At 34.8% G+C, this 18,579-nt stretch overlaps 1 protein-coding gene across 1 annotated transcript in view; it reads left to right on the plus strand.

The window, feature by feature from the left end:
- CDH13 (cadherin 13) overlaps positions 1-18,579 on the plus strand; it is a 1,354,681-nt gene that overhangs the window by 399,074 nt on the left and 937,028 nt on the right. The window lies entirely within an intron of this gene.

Genomic DNA, 18,579 nt, shown 5'->3' on the forward strand with positions numbered 1-18,579 from the left:
TGTTGCGATACTTAATCCCAAGCAAAGGTAGAAACCAATGAAAACTTTGGCAAGTAGAAAACAGAACATCATGTAAAAGGAACATTATATTAAGTGAGTTACTTTGACTGGAACATAGAATTGTTGAGGGAGAATAAAAGAAGATCATTTTGGAAAGGATTTTACAAGGATAACAAACAAATAGAGTATCAAAACAAACTATATGTTTCCCAAAAAATCAAACAAACTCAACTCAACTACTTAGTATTGTAGAATAAATGATACAAGGCAATATAGCTTATGGAGATACATCCTTAGCAAAGAGGGAAATAAAGCTAAAAGATAAGTAATAAACTGGAAGAAAACTCTGTGAGATTGAAAGTTACAAGGAAGGTAAAAAGCAGTTTCAAAAAGAATTAACGTGTGAAAATAATGGAGGCAAAGGAGATTATCATTTCAGAAAAAAGAATTTCAAAGTTCATATCTTAAATCTGGTCTAGTTTTGGGTAGTGATGAGGATTGAAGCACAGATGTGTGGCTGAGATTAGATTAGAAGTGGAAGGCATTGAAATTGAGTTTAATAAACTGGGAGAACAAAAAAAGGGTTAAAATCATTATCAATATGACAAATAAAGTTATTAGGTTGATGATAAGTTCTAGTAATTAGTGAAAAAATGTCACTAAATAATTAGGGAATGTGAATTAAAAGAAACTTTCCCTCCTATCTCATACCCATCAAGTTAGGAAACAAAGGAATTATTAAATCCTGTGTTGTTAGAAAGGAGAAGGGAAAAAATTACATTCAATTGCTGTTGGAGCTGCAAATTTGTGGAAACTTTTGGGTGAATCATCTGTCATTATGTAATACTTTGTGAACTGATTATACCTTTGGCCTAACAACCCAACTAGAACAGTTGTTTGTTTGTTTGTTTGTTTGTTTGTTTTTTTGGCAGTTCTGTACTCTGAATTTGGCTAATTACTAAAATGTATTTATAACTGCTAACCAATACTTGCTTACTTTTGAAGTCATTCAGTGCAAAAGGTAGGGGAAGAATTTGATTCCCTCGTGTTTTTCTGAGTGAGCAAGGTGATTTTTTTCCCTTTTGTTTCATCGCTCATTTGTAAACAAATGTCCTTTTCATAGTCTATTTAGTGCCATGTGCTTTTTCATTTCCTTTTATTTTTGTTGATTTCATTTTCAAAAATGACCTCCAAATATAATGCTAAAGAGTTATTTTTAAGCATAAGAAGGTTGTGATGTATCTTATGGAAAAACACATGTGTATATAAGCTTTGTCCACACATGTTATAGTGCTGTTGACTGGGAGTTCACTGTTAATGACTCAAAAATATGGTCATCCAGAAAAAAGAGGAAATTTTCTGGATATGAAGCCAATCCAGAAAGTGCTAAAGTAAATACTGTGATACAAAGTTTATGGAAATCTATATCTGTATTTCCTCTAGGATCAATAGTTCAGTATCTGAGTTTGACTCTGTAGAATATAACTACCAAGACTGCAGAATATAGGCAGTAAAATAGTTGGGCAGTAAATAACATATTCCCCTTAAACAACTTTAAAATAATTCCTCAGAATAAATCATGGAACAGCAAAAAAACCCAGAAGTTCAATCTAAGACATTTTTTCCAACCTAAGACAATTTAGGAGATCAGCAGAAGTGGTATGTGACACAAGAGTGGAATCCTGCCAGAGAGACATGACAGGAACACCAACAATGAACCCTGGAGGTAGCCACAATAAGCAAGCAGCAACAGTGGCAGTAATCAGAAAAACTCTCAGATTAGGGATAATAAAAGGATTAGACCACTGGTTAGAATGAGATTACAGGGGACCCTTTGCTGAAACATTGTGCAATTAGAGTTAATTGGCAACATTATTGCCCATACACAGTTCTGTGTCATAGTTCCAGGGCAGAAGAGAGTGCTTGTGATTGGGTCATAAGGGAGCAAGGGCCCTAGTTGTAGTTCCAAGGCAGTGAAGTGAAAAGATAATTATGCATAGTAATGGTGATGTTATATTGATGATCAGCTGTAAAAGACTTGACTACTTTGATCAATATAAGGATCTGGAACAATTCCAAAGAATTCATGATGAAAACATGTTATTGATCTCCAGAAAGAGAACTGATTCAGTGCAAATAGAAGTATAATTATCTCTTTTTTTTAAAATTCGGGGGGTTATATTTCTAATAATATGGACATATGTTTTGCATGATTTCATATTTATAATTAATTGACATTTTATTTGCCATCTCAGTGGATGGAAAAACATGGAAGGTAGGGAAAGAATTTGGAATTCAAAAATTAAAAAGAAAATATGTTAAAATAAATAAAAATATAAATGACTTTATAGATAATCAAGTTCAAATTTTTAATTTTGAAGAAGCAGCAGAATTTTAGGAAAACTATTTCCCCAAGGTTCCATGGATAAAAATAAGTAAAACTTGCACTGAAATCCCTATCTTCAGGTTTGGTATCTAGTACCTTTTCTACTCCATCATGATGTTAAGACCTGTACATTTTAAATTATTCATAATGACTGTATTTGTAATAGCACACACATACATAAAAACCAGAAGCAAGTTTTATGTTCAAAAATTGGGAAATAGCTAAATAAACTGTGCTTTATAAATTTAAGAGAACATTTTTGTTGTCATGAGAATGACACTTGTGAAGAATACAAATATATGGAGAAATTCATATGTACTGAAGCAAGCAAAATAGAATTACACTGTTAACCTTTTATTCTTAGAGTAATGACTGTCTCTCTGTCTGTCTCTGTCTTTGTCTCTTGGTTTCTCGCTCTGTTTCTCTCTTTCTTTCACTCATTCACTCTCTGTCTCTGTGTATATCTTTATCTATAGATATATGTTCCATTTCACTCCCAGTGTTTTTCTGTGCCTCCTATATAGTCCCTCCCATTGCCTCAAGCCCCCAACAGTTGCTTTCCCTCAATTTTGGGAATCTCTAGAAGTCTTAGTTCCATTTAACCAGACCTTTTATAGAGGAATGTTTACTTCAAAGAAGAAATATACATTTCACTTCACCTCCTTGGGGCATAATTACCCCCAAGTCATCTCAATCTCTCCAGAGGGGAGGGAGTGATTAAGTTCACAGCATGGCTCATTTCCAATATATTATCTTATGTCTGGTACAGTGGATGGAGCGCTAAGCCTGGAATCAAGAAGACTCAACTACTTAAGTTCAAATCTTACCTCAGACACTTACCTGCTTGGTGACCCTGGACAACTTCATTAACCCCATTTGCCTCAGTTCCTTATCTGTAAAATGAACTGGGGAGTGAAATGACAAACCACTCTAGTTCCAAGAACTCAAATGGAATCACAAAGAGTCATACAGGACTAAAAAAAATGGCTGAACAGCAATCAGTTCCTCCAAGTTCCAAGTTCAAAGACCCCAGGGGCTTGTCATCCTGGAACCTTCATAGGCTGTCTGTAATATTTGGCTTAGAATCCTAGGTTCCATGATCCCCCCATGGTTTCCAAATCTGAGCCTCTTTCCCTTGTGCCAGAGCTGAAAAGGACAAACAAAAAAAGACTAAAGATTCATTTATTTTGTGGTCCACTGGGACTAAGGAGAGGGTAAAAAAAGATGACCTTTTCTCTCCAACAGTTTATTTGCATAGATCTCATGTGGTAGGTGAACAAGGCCTTTACCCCTGGATGTCAATGGGAAAAAAAAAGAACCTAAACCTCTGTCAGATAAATTTAAAGTACAGCCAGTTCCAGTTACAAAACCAATGAATAGTGTTGCTCACATTCATGTGATGGGAAAGGAAGGAGGTCTTTTCCCAGAAGAAAGAGAGTGGCATGTAGTACAAGAGTGCTTCCAACTTGCTATTTGGGCATGCACCAAAGCCCAGTAACAACAAATTTATATTTAGCCTACTTAAAAGGGTATGTTTAAATTTTGAGTCAGAAGATCTATATATAAATTCCAGTTCAGTCATTAGCTATATGAACTCAGGTGAATTGTAGCTCTCATACTCAGTTTACTCATTTGTAAAATAGAAGGTTTGATAATTCTTTCAGATTTCTTTTGTTTCTATATTTCAAGTATTTGGTTTGGTTGTTTTCAGTCATAATCAACATTTGACCCCACATGACCCCTTTTGCAATTTTCTTGGTAAAGACACTGAATGGTTTAGCATTACCTCTTCCAGCTCATTTTACATATGAGGAAACTGAAGCAAATAGGGATAAGTGACTTGCCCAGAATCACACAGCTAGTAAATGTCTAAGTAAAGTTCTTAGCATAGTCAATGATTAAACTTCAGAAACTAATATGATTTCATAAGTGGAAATGACATAAAGAACAGACAATAGTGTCTGCTTTGCTATTATATTCTAAAGACCATGGCCACTTGCATCTGAAATCCTCCATGCATGTTGTTCTCCTATGAGAATATGTGCTCCTTGAGAAGAGGTATTATCATCTTTTTTATTTGTATCTCCAGGGCTTAGTAAAGTTCTTTGCACATAGTAAATGTTAGATAAATGCTTTTTTCATTCATTCAAAATTGCTTTTGTCCACATTTGGTTGAATGGGCAGAAAATTAGTCTATTTCTATAATCTCTCTCTCACACACTAAATTCATTTACACACACACACACACACACACACACACACACACACAGACAAACACAAAATAGATAAAAGGTAAAAGAGAGCAGGCTAGGTTACATTTGAGAAAATGTGCAGCTTTTCAATTACCTCCTGATACAAAAACCATCATATTAAAAGTCAATATTCATTCAATGTTTAAAACCATGAAGTAAAACAATTTCTTAGGGGAAAAAAAAAGCTTGTAGGTTGCAAAAGGGCAATGGAAAGCTATACTTTGGGTGTATTAGGCTGTAGTAAATTATCAATGATTATTTATTTACAAAATAATGAGGGGTTTGAATAATACAATTGAGAAAATGTGTGACTGACAACAGAGATAATTTGATCGTGTAGCAGCAGGAAAAACTAACAAGTGGATAGCTTTTGTTGGAACACATGGCATTTTAAAAGTTTTATAGAAAAGCCTTGAACATTTCAGATAAAGTTTTATTTATGGAAATACATGTGCAAAAATCATATGAAATAAGAAAGCAAAGAGGGTTTACTATCGGCCATGTTTGAGGGATTCCCTACATTAAGAGATCTTCTAGTCATTGAAATATTACAGAAGTGGCAATGAATATTTTTTCTAAAAATGAGCTATATGGGGGTGGCTAGGTGGCACAATGGATAGAGCACTGGCCCTGGAGTCAGGAGAACCTGAGTTCCAATTTGGCCTCAGACACTTAATAAATACTTAGCTGTGTGGCGTTAGGCAAGCCACTTAACCCCATTGCCTTACCAACAAAAAAGACCCCTAAAAAATTAAAAAATGAATAAATAAAAATGAGCTATATAATAATCTTTTATATGAGCTGTATAATAACCAAAGCTTCAGTTTCAGAATGATGCCCAATAGACCATCTCTGTTAAAAGGTTGTTGATTCCTGTAAGTGACTTGATTTGTGATTGATGTTATGTCATGAGTTAAAATGAGCAGGTTTCTAACCATTCTCAATCAGGTTTTGTCCATACTAGGTGTCATATAAGGTTCCTTTGTGATCATAACTATTTGAGTAGCCCTAGCTCATTTCCTCTAGAGTCAGAGTCATTTGTGTCCAGCTGAATGATATTGGTCTTCTACTAAGAAGAGTGTGCTCCTCTTAAGTCTCAAGTAAACTACACCATTGTGACCTAAAGGATCACAGGTTTTGTGACCTTGAAAGAAATCAGGACTCTTTTAGGAGGAAAAACAATCCTTTCATGTTATATTATAGAGACAAATTGATTTTATTTTATTTCATTTACTTGGAAATTTAGGGTTTGTAAAGAAGATTATGTATCTTTATTTCTTTTGAACCCTGTAGCAACACTTTAAGGGATGTTTCATAGATTAAATCTACCTGATATGTAAAGAAACTTAGCCTTGGAGAATTTATGTGATTTGTCCAGGGTAATGGATCTAACAAAATTTCAGAAACACAATTTGAAGCTACTATGGTACTATCAGAAATGAGGAAAAGATGATTTCAAAAAGACATTGAAAGACTTATATTATCTGATGCAGAGTAAAGTGAGCAAACCTAGAACAATTTATCCTACAACATTAATATAACAAAAATAGCTTTGAGAACATGTATTAACTTTTGGAAGATGAAATGATAAGAGATCAATTTATAAAATAATAAGAACACCTTAAAGACAATAGCTTTAAAAGCTATAAGATATCTCATCAAGACAACAGCCCTCCATTATTCCAGGGGACTGATGAGGAACTCCTGACAGAGAGATGAAGGATCATATGCACATATGCATGTGTAAATATCTACATGTATGATATACACAATGTTATGCGTGTTTATTTGACATTACATTTATATACCCTATATTTAAACTTACTTGTATATGTACATGTAAATGTACATGAATATAAATTTAGACACGGTCAATGAAAAATTTGTTTTCTTTATGCATATTTGTTCCATAGAATTTGTTTTCCTTTTTTTGTCCTTCATTTTTGAAGGACTTTTTGAAGAAGACTACAATATCAGGTAGAAGATGCCATGACAAGTATATGAATTGAATTTGAGTGTGTGGGGGGTGAGTGCTGTGCTAAGTCACCAGCCTTACTTTCACCTCCAGAGCCATCTAGGTCCAATGGCCAGATAGGAATCAGGATAATTGGAGATGACCCTGGATGCAAAGCAATCAGGGTTAAATGACTTGCCCGGGGTCACATAGCTAGTAAGAATCAAGAATCTGAGGCTGGATTCGAATTCATGTTCTCTTGACTCCAAGGCCAGTGCTATACCATTATGCTACCTAGATGGGAGATAAGAGGAAGAGTATATTTCTGATGTTTAAAATTTAAAGACAGAAAAAATTTAATTTTAGCCCACATTACTCTTGATTTCAAGTTCAGCACTCTGTTCATTATGGTGCATGTATTATCTTGCTATTTAAGTCTTTATCTTAATTATAACAAGTAATCTTTAAAATAAATAGAGTATAAATTCACTAATGGAAGAGATTCTTACTTTATTACGATCATTATCTTTAATTTAAATTGTGAGGCAACATGAGTAATGGTGGCAGAAAGACTTTGGTTCAAATCCTCCCTCTGACAAATATTAGCTGCATGACCATGAGCAAATCAATAAAGCTCTTAATTCCTAAGCAACATTCTTAAAACTATAAGCTATAAACATGTTGCCAACATATATACATGATACAGTTTACACAAATATGCATGCATATTCATGAAATATACATCTAAATATAGAGATAAACACATATCATACATATATTTATACATGCACTTATAGGAATATTTATGCATATATATCCATATATGTACATTTATGTATCTATCACTTTCTTTAGAATATCTCTATGAGACAGTCAGTGAAAAAATTACCATCTCCCTTTTACACCATGGAATATTGGAGCACATACAAATGTATATAAATATGTGTGTGTGTGTGTGTGTTTTCTGCACATGTGTGTGTTTGTAGGAAGTGACTTGACGAGGGTGGCAAGGCTACTGAGTGTTTGGGGTAGATTTGAAGCTAGCACTTTTGACTTCAATTCTCACATTCTTGTAATTAGGACACTGGAGTGAAATAGGTCAGAGTAACTGCTTTCTTCTCTGTAGTCAGTATCATGGGAAAGGAATAAGAATTGGAGAAATTAATGGTGTGGGGGAGATTTGAACAGTTTTCTTTTCTGTACAATTTTTGCATTGCTTCATTGCTGTATTAAATTTCAGTATGAAGATAACATATCAAAACTTTATAAAATAGAAAGTAAGCCTTTGGAGAAAGAAGTAAATTGTTTTCCATTTTAGTTAAAAAAAAAACCCGAATTTGTTACTTGAGAATTTTCCACAGGGAGGCAGTGAATGGGAGATAATTATATTATTTTCCTGCTGAATATCTATAAACATCCATGGGGGTAACCAAAGCTGAGAGGAGGTGAGGAATTTGAGGGCCTCTCTCCTCCTCTGGATACACAAATGATTCATCTTCTTCTCTAATTGGGGCAACTCTTGGATTGGTAAAGATGGAAATGTCAGTCCAGAGAACATTCCTGCTTTATTAGTGGGAAAGAATAACTTGTTTTAAAAATATCGAATACCAAACCTATATCTATTTCATTGTCTTATCAGGTTTGTTGGGTGCCTTTTTGCCAGCAGTTTGTTTGTGTGTGTGTTTCTGTAGATGGGAGGGGAACCAGAGTTTTCTGCATAGACCCATTTATAATTATTTTCATTTGAATTCCCCACCTTCCTATAAGTTCACATCAGTACCATTCAAAATGCAGTGAAATGAGTGGATTATTTTAAATGTCTGGAGATCACACACAAACATGTTTTTTTATATATCTTCACATTTTTATTTATATATACATATACATTATATATTCATATGTGCACACATACAAGTATATGTATATATGCAAATATATGCAGGCATGTATGAATATAGAGACACCTACATACACACACACACACACACACATACATTCACACGTTTGCTGTAGTCAGGGTGTCAACTAATTCTAAATGACTAGTAGATAGTTTGAAAGTAGTCTGTAAATTGTCAGTCTTAAGTTGTGTCCATCCAGAAAAAAATCAGGAAGCAAGACAGATGTCCCACTGCTGTAGGGCTCTGCAGCTTTGGAAGGGATCATGGTTCTCAACTCAGGATATTGGATGAACTTCAGTAAAGGCCTGTCTCATATGGGTAAAAGGGGACTTTAGCTCAGTGTAGGGGGGGAAGAGCTGGAAAGTCAATGGGGGTCTCTTAATCACAGAATAGCTTGGGTTCAAGTTCAGAAACCAGAGATGTAGGCATGAGAGGACCAACCTCAGCTAAGAAGACAAAATTAGAGCCTGGGAACACTTGTGCAGCAGGAGGGACTATTGCTGGGAACAAACTGCTAGCAATTGAAATATAAGCAATGCCCTAGGCAAGCAATAGGTCAGGGACTAGACCCTGGCCCCTGGCACAAAAAGCTTGGGACTGTACACACTGTGCCCCAAGAACAGAAGTCAACTATACAAATGAGCAAAAAAAAAAAAAACAGAAACAAAAATGTTTTTAAAATGCACTATTCTGATAAGGATGATAAAAATGTCATCTCAGAAGAGAAAGCAGTGACAAAATGCCTATACATAAAGCCCCAAAGGGAATTATTAGTTTTAAATCTAAAAAAGACCTCTTAGAGGAGCTCAGAAAAGATTTTAAAAACCAAAGAAGAAAGGAAGAAGAAAAATGGAAATAAGAAATTGGAGTCATGCAGGAGAATTGTGAAAAATTGAATGAAGAAAACAATTCATGTTCCCCTCTGGGGCTTCATATGTAGTACTTTTTTCTGCCATCTTCTTGAGATGGTGTTGTCATCTTCTTTATCTTCATAGAAAGTTTCTATCATCATAGCTTTGCTCTGACATTTTTTACTCATTTGAGCTTCTTGTATAGAGGAGGTGTCCATTCATGGACCTTCCCTGTTGGGAACCGTAGTGAATTGCTCACATCCCAGTTCTGTTGGTTGAATAGTGGGTCTGGGGTACCTGATTGGGAGCCCTCCCAACTGACCCACAGAGCCGGAACCCTGGGGCTCAACAGCAGCTCCCTGCGTTGACTGAGAGTGTCAGGCTGCCTTCTCTATGTCTGTCTGTGCTGTCTCAGCTCTCTTCTCTAGGTTCAGCTCTGAACTCTAGGTCATGCTCCTCATCTACCCTAGTGAGACAGACTTTTTCTGAAGTTCTTCCCAGATATCTTAATTTGGAAAATGTTCTACTCTGCTCTTTTTGTGGGTACTGTTACTCTTATTTATAGAGATTTGATTAACCTTGTTTCTGAGGGAATCCTGAGAGAGCCTAGGAAAGTTCCTGGTTTCTCTTTGCCATTTTAATAATAGTAAGACTCACCATTTCTATAATACTTTAAGACTTATAAAAAAGCTTTTTCACAATTTCCACAAAAAAGATCATGCTAGTATTTTATGGATGAGGAAACTGAGACTCAGAAGAGTAAAGTTGCTCAGAATCACTATAGATAACAAGTGAAACATTTGGAATTAAACCCATAGTTTTGAACTTTAATGTTCTTATCTCTCTTCCACTCTGCTTTTTATTATATTTCTAAAACATTTCCATCTTTAATATCTCAAAGGTCTTGATATGTAAGAAAGGACAAAGGAACTCATCAAATGCATAGTGCTTAAATGTAAAAGGAGGACTGTCAATTTCCATTTTGTGCTACTAGTGTAAATGGAGAAATAATAGAATCAATGGCTTATGTCTTAGGCAGACAAAAAAAATAAACCAAATGTAAATATTTCTGTCTGAAATGATCAAGCCAGCAGTGATAACTGTGACTTGTCAGAGAAGTGTGTAGTCAGAGAAGTAAGTAGTAACCAATAGAACTCAAGTCTAAAGTACAATAATGTCTCATTTAGAGTACAGCTTGACTATGAACCATTAAAGATCAACTCAAAATAGTTATCTAGAATATAACATTCACAAAATTATCAAATAAATATTAGTTTGCTAGTTTTTCTTGTCCAGTTTCCTTTGATGGACAACTAATTGGTGAAATAGACTAGGATTTGCTCTACTTCCACCACAATGACTACTGATTTACTTGGTTTCCTTTCCCAACCTCTCAATTCCAATACCTGGAATGAATTACTTTTTATTTATTGTTTCCTATTTATCCTGTATATTGCTTGCTTTGAATATTTTTGTTTGCTTCTCCCATCAGATTGCAAACTTTTTGCCTCTTTTTCTATCACCAATGCTTAGCACAGTGACTGACAAACTAAGTATTTAATACATGTTTATGACTGATTGATTGATTGATTGGACTCAGGAAACCTGAATTTGTACTTTGCTTCTGATATCTTGACTTAGACAGCTATTAGATGTGTGACCCCAGGCACGTCATTTAAACCTCTTCGTCTCATTTTTTCTATCTATAAAAATGAGGAAAATAGTAATATCTACCAAGTTGTTGTGAGAATAAAATAAGACAATACATGTAAAATGCTTTGAAAAGCTTAAGTTAGCAATTATTATTATCATTTTATAAAGTAGGAAGATTATTAGTCTATTATGCATTATTATCCTCTTGATAGAGTGCATAGAAGATTGGGGTAAGTTAAAAATGGTTATAAAATGAATATACTAGCAGTAGATTCATATTTCACAGAGTAAATCAAATATTTTCAATCAAATAAATTGGACTTCAGCTAATTGTTTTATTTACATACTAGTCCTCTTGGGAGTCATAAATTCTTTAAGGAATATATTTTCACAGCACAAAGACAAACTTATGATCTTATAGCAGAAAAAGAAAGACAACAAGAGAAGGAAAAGAAGATAAAAGGAAGGAAGAAATGTAGAAATTAGAAAAGCAGAAGGTTCAGGAAACCACGGGTGGAATATTTTTTTGAAAATACATTCACACCATCCTTTCTCCCAAGCCCTCAAAATAACTTTTAATCAACTATATTCTGTATCTGACTCATTCCAATCTGATCAAGAAAATACATAATCTAGAATATTATGCTCTTTTTGGCCTTTGTACTCTTAGAAGCAAAGTTATAGAGATAGAAAGAAAGAATAGGTTTGTCTATTCATTTTGAAGCCCATCCCTCTATTCATATGTGTGTGTTTGTGTGTGTATGTGTGTATGTATATGAACTCATTCTCTCCTATATTAGATAGAACAGTGATGTTTCCTCCTCATATTTCTTCAATTGCCCTTTCAAAATAATTCTCTTCCAACTACAAATATTCTTACTCTCCCTAATCCTACAGAAGTTTTTCTTTGACCCTCTTTTTGTTTTGGATTGTTACTCTAATTTTCAACAGGAGAAATGATGTCTCTTCTACTTTTTCCACAAGTGATTGGTCCACTACATTTATATCATTTCAACTGGTCTCTCATTAAAGCAGATTCTATCCCACTAGTCACAGTTCCCAGTTGAAACCTTCTTTTTATGCTTTAAAGTTCCACATTTTTATGTCTTTCTTCACCTCTCAGCTGAGGACCTCTTCCCATAATTCATTGAAAAAATTGGGGCCATTTTCTCCCTTTTTTGTCACCCATCCTTTTTAAAAAAATTATTTAAGGCAATGGGATTAAGTGACTTGCCCAAGGTCACACAATATAATGTGCTGAGGCTGGGTTTGAACTCAGGTCCTCCAGTGCTCTATTCACTGTACCACCTAGCTGCACCTTCCCATCCTTTTGATTATATATTTTTTGGCTGCAAACTCTAATGAAGAGTATCCTCCATCTCATTCTGTCCCCTCTTCTCTAGAAGATTACTTTCATTATAACCTTTCTTTCTTTAATCTGTAGTCTCTACCAGTATAACCCATTTCACTTTTGGTTAACTGTAATTCTCAAGCATTTTAAAAGAATTGCTTCAGACTTAATTTTGTCTTTTTGCAATTTCTGTCAATTGGTCCTAGTTCAGTTCTGGGTTTAAGGAGCACATATCTAATAACTTTTCCAGTTGTATCTCCTGATAAATCAGCTGATATTTTTAGAATGAATCCTTCCATTATCAGTGGAATAAGCGGAGTTGGCCTTTGCTAAGACCTTAAGAACTTGAGATTTTTCCTGTGACTGTCAAAGAGCTATGGTACAAAGCAGAATGGAATTATGAAAAGAGGAGAAAAAAGTGCAACAGAAAACAGAAAGTTATAATAGAGATGATAGAGGAATCTGGACTTGACTTTGACAATGGGGACTGTATACTAAGAGAAATAACAGAAGGCAAACTGCCCTAGCATCCTGTTTTATGGTTGATTGTGTTTTTTTAAAAAAATTTGTTTGTTTGTTTGTTTATTTCATCCATATGTTTGTGTATATTAAGTTACAAAATTTCCTTTCACCTTCCCTTCCCACCTCCCTCCCCTCAGCGGTGAACAGTCAGGTTACCATTGTACATACATATTTTTGGATAAATATGTTTACAGATTAGTCATTTACTGTATTAGGATGAGGGATTAGGCATAAGGGAAAAAGACATATAAGAGATAATTTTTTATAAAGTTATTGTGAAGATTCTATTTTTCTTAAGTTTTTTTGCAAGGCAAATGGGGTTAAGTGGCATGCCCAAGGTCACAGAGCTAGGTAATTATTAAGTGTCTGAGGTCAAATTTGAACTCAGGTCCTCCTGACTCCAGGGCCGTGCTCTATCCACTGCGCCACCTAGCTGCCCCGATTGTGAAGATTCTAAAGGGTTTTTTCCCTTTGTTTTGTCTTTGTTTTTTTTTCTTCCTCTGGATGGGGATAATATTGCCAGTCTAATACAGTTGTCCTAGCTTTCTGAACTACTGAGAGGAGCTTCTTCCACCAAGGTTGATCATCTCATAATGTTGTTAATATGCATATTGTTCTCTTGGTTCTGCTCCCTTTCCTCATCATAAGATTCTGTAACTCATTCCATGATTCTCTAGAGTCTGACCACTTATGGTTTCTCATAGAACAATAATATTCCATAGTGTTCATGTACCATAACTTGTTTAGCCATTCCCCAATCGATGGGCACTAATTGTGTTTTCTTGCACATGTCAGTTTTTTCAGAAACTTCACGAAGATTCTTATCTCCTTTCCTTCTTCCACTACACATGAACTTAGTTATGTAATTTCAAAGCAGGGATGTCATGTGCTAGACTGTTTCATTTTTCCTGTTTTCAGGAAATATGATGCATGCATAATGCCTAAACTTGTGTTTGAATTCCTAGTATCTGGCATAGTGTTGACACATAATAAGGATTTAATACTTGTTGACTGAGGCAGCCCTGCCCAGATTGTAGGAGTGGGTAACATTCCCTTAATAAATAAGTTACTCAGACATTTATTATAATTTAATAAATTCTATTTAACCTAATTATCCAAGTATATAGAACTCAGAAATAAGTTAGTAAAGGATGGGTGCCATGATTGGTTTAATAACCTTAATTATTTTCAGCTATACCTTATAAATTCATCAGTCATTCCTGCTATTTCTGATTTCATATATTCCTCATCCTTTTGGGGAAAAAGGGTTAAATCTGACCAGCATGCTTCTTAAAAGTGATTCAGATTTTACCTCTACTGGTTTCCTTTTTGGATTCACCCTTCTATTAACCAAATGTACCCCTAAGGAATGCATATTTTATTTTTCAATATTTTATATACATATATAATAGGATATATATATATAGACATATTTCTTTGCGTGTGTGTGTGTGTGTGTGTGTGTGTGTGAGACAGAGAGAGAGACATAGAGAGAGAGATCTCCTTATTAAAATGTAAATTTTTCAAGTGGGTATTATGTCTTATCTAAACTTTATGTATGTCTCCTATTCACAATGCTCTATATACAATAGACACTAAAGAAATGTTTGTTGAATGAATGAGGCATGAAAAACTAAGGGATACAGTGACAGTTTAGAAATACAATAATGTTGAAAACAATTATTTGAAACCTCCTGCATCTTTGAGCACTAGAGTTTGGGTAATTTTCTGTTATCATAACCAAAAACAGAAAGGAGATTATATTGCTTCTCTTACTGCTAATGTTAAAAGGAAATATGAAAAAAAATTTGTTTATTTGGTTCCTATCCTGTAGAAGAATGGTTAATTGAAATTAAATTCAGGGGTTGCTAGGTGGTGCAATGGATAAAGCACTGGTCCTGGAGTCAGGAGTACCTGAGTTCAAATCTGGTCTCAGACACTTAATAATTACCTAGCTGTGTGGCCTTGGGCAAGCCACTTAACCCCATTTGCCTTGCAAAAACCTAAAAAAAAAGAAATTAAATTCATCATCATCATCATCAATCATAGATTTATTTATGCCTTTTGGTTTTTATCTCACAGTTAATGCCCAATTTAATTCCCCACATCAAAAAGAATCTTTCCTTCCTTAAAGAAAAGAAAAAAAAAACAGATAAAAAGTATCTGACAATGTATACAACATTTGGAACTTGGAGATTACCCCCTTCACCACCATCCCCACCATATTCCTAAGAGTAGAGAGGTGGGCTTCCTCATCTGTGCTCTGAAATATTATTTTTCTGTGATGCCATGTTCTGTAATGTGTTTCTGATTCTATATCAAAAGTCTTTGGTGATTAGTTTGAAGCTCTTATGATATATTGGATATTTCTTTTGAAGGAAATAACTAGATCAAATTGCTGCTATGATATCTGTGAAATGCAAAACTCCTATATCCTTCAACTGGAACCTGTGCAGTGATTCAGTAAGCACAATTCTTACTTTCAAGTTTCAATCACACTTTTTAGTGTGAACCTGTCCCCACCAATAGTTAATTAACATGAAGTACTTTATTACCATGTCAGGTATATTTTTTAGACACATCTGTATATCCTTTCATTAACAAAGAGAAAATACTGCATTGATCTGACAGCTCTTCTCTCTGTTGCATATGAAAACACATTTCCTACTTCTTATAAATGGTCTTGACTGACACAACTTCCTCACCCCTAAGGCAGTTCCTTTGTAGAAGATGCCAAAGTCTGTCTTCCTGTGAAGTATCAAGGGCTATGTTTGAAGTGCAAAAAGAATGTTCAGGGAATGCCTGTATAGAGCAAGATTACATGGTACAGCTCTGCTGTAATTGTTCCCTGTAGTATATCTTGTCTGATGGGCGTCAGAGTCCATATGCAAACAAAGGTTATTCAGTTTTGTAACCATTACAGTGACTCTGATACTGTCTAAACAAAGGAACAGGGAAGTTAGTACAAAACCTGCTGAGCCTAGAGAGGAGTGGAAAGCATTCTTTTCACTCCTTCCAACTAGGATGCTTTAAAATTTTGTGGTTCTTTTACTATATACTTAGTTGGTCTCAGTGTAGACCACAAGCTTCTTGAGGGCTGCATGTTGAATGGAATAAAATGTGATATTTGGGTGAGTCTAATGCAGCATTTAAAAATTTTTCCTATCCCCATCATGAAGTCCCTTATTGGAATAGTACATCCATTTCCTTCAGAGAATAGAATGTCATTCTCTTAAAAGATTTTCATCAATCTGACAGACATTCATATGGAGAAAGATAAGAAGAAATGATCTTTTAATAGAATCCATTCTTATCTGGAATGTAGAAGCTACCATCCCTTCTCTCCAAAACAAATACTGATCATTTAAACAACTTATGAAATTACACAGAAAAACCAAATTTCAGAGTTGGAAGTGTCTTCAAAGAGTCCAACCCAATACTGAGCAAGAATTCCTGCTCCAGCAATTTGGAATTATGCCCAAAGGGCAACAAAAATGTGCATACCCTTTGAGCCAGCAATACCACTACTGGGTCTATACCCTGAAGAGATGATGAAAAAGGGTAAATACATGACTTGTACAAAAATATTTAAAGCAGCCCTGTTTGTGGTGGGAAAAATTGGAAATTAAGTGAATGTCCTTCAATTGGGAAATGGCTTAACAAACTGTGGTATCTGTATGTCATGGAACACTATTTTTCTATTAGAGACCAGGAGGGATGGGAATTCAGGGAAGCCTATAAAGATTTGCATGAACTGATGGTGAGCGAGATGAGCAGAACCAGATAAACATTGTACACACTAATGTAACATGGGGGCAATGATCGACCTTGATGGACTTGCTTATCCCTTCAGTGCAACAACCAAGGACAATTTTGGGCTGTCTGCAAGGGAGAATACCATCTGTAACCAGACAAAGAATTATGGACTTTGAACCAAGACCAAAGACCATCAAATTAGGGGAGGAAAGTGTTATATTATTATTATGTAATTTTACTATTTCATACTTTATTTTTCTTCCTTAAGGATATGATTTTTCTCTCATCACATTCAACTGAGATCAATGTAAAACATGGAATTAATGTAAACACTAACACTGTCTTCTGTGATGTGGGAGGGAAGCAAGAATGGGGGAAAATTGTAAAACTCAAAATAAATAAAATCTTTCTTTAAAAAAAAAGAATTCCTTCTCCAATATATACAAGGAATCATAGGATTATAATATTAATAATTGTAACCAAAATTGCATGTGTCAGACATACTAGCTATACAAAGTGAAAAACAAAAAATTTCTTGACGTCAAGGAGCTTACTGCCTATTCTAGACAGTGAGGAGCACTTGGTAGTAGCATGTACAATGTAAGTGTATGCAAAATAAGTACAAGATGATAACTACAGAGAAGAGAAGTGATTTTGCCAAGGTGATACAGAGAGCAAGTACTTTGAACCCAGGTCTTCAAAATTCAGATTCAGCATTCTTTCTAATTTATCACATATCTTTTTGAGAGAGAACATGAGATAGTGGTTTGGGTCCCAAAATAGAATTCAAAAAGACCCAGATCAAAGCACATCCTCTCTTCCTCAGTTTCCTCATTTGTAAAAAATGAGGTCATTAAATGAATTTTGAAGTCTCTTCTAGTTCTAAATCTATGATCGCTATGATTTAGGCAGGGGAAAGTTCAAGCAGATGGGTGTATAAATGAAAGGTTTCATGTCATAAGGTGCTACTTGAGCTGAGGCTTGTAGGAAATTAAGACTTCTAAAGAAACAGACATATTTATATAGCTTTTTAAGGGATATTTGGAACTTTTTTGCTCTATTGATTCTCACAACAACCTTGCCAAGTAGATGCTATTATTATTACCATGTTATAGATGATGAAACTGAAGCTCAGTTTACATATGTGTCCTCTTAAAAGAAAATGGGGGGGCTAGGTGGCACAGTGGATAGAGCATTGGCCCTGAAGTCAGGAGGACCTGAGTTCAAATTTGACCTCAGACACTTAATAATTTTCTACCTGTCTGACCTTGGGCAAGTCACTTAACCCCATTGTCTTGCTAAAAAATAGGGATCAAGTTTAACCTATACCTAAACAAAAAATCCGAGCTACATATGAGAGACTTGAAAAGATTGGGCAGCTCATTCAACTTTGAATTGATTGTGCTAATTTTTAGGTATTTTTTTTCTATATGAAAGTTAAAATCTAGCAAACAGAGTCCAAAAGTAATGATATCCAAGGAAAGAACATGTAGAGATTGTTAAATTAGAGGAATTTCTATACTATCCCTTAAATAAATTGTTTTTCTTTTGCAGTTTCATTTTATTGTCAGCATCTACAAAATAGTGATGGAGTTTGAATGTTTCTAATATAAAGTTTAGCTCCAATATTGAGCAAATAGTGCCCTTGAAGCAGTTTTTAAGCAATTGGTCCTCTTTCACTTTTGTTTTTACTCTTGTCAGAATCATTTTTTTCTCATTCTACATTTGGGTTAAATAATTCCCATTCCAATATCCTGCAAAGCATTTTCAAATGACTTTGTGGAGAGATCTCAGGAAATTAGAGATCTCAGTCACATATAATATCATGCTAGAAATATCTACAGGAACATGACATATTAAAGACAGATCTTCTTTAAAGGTGGCAGATTATATGAAGTATGAGACACAAACAAAAACAGTTGATTTTATTTGTGAACATGAAACAAAGCCCAAGAT

The sequence above is a fragment of the Macrotis lagotis genome, chromosome 1, assembly GCF_037893015.1.
Source record: "Macrotis lagotis isolate mMagLag1 chromosome 1, bilby.v1.9.chrom.fasta, whole genome shotgun sequence".
Lineage (NCBI taxonomy): Eukaryota > Metazoa > Chordata > Mammalia > Peramelemorphia > Peramelidae > Macrotis > Macrotis lagotis.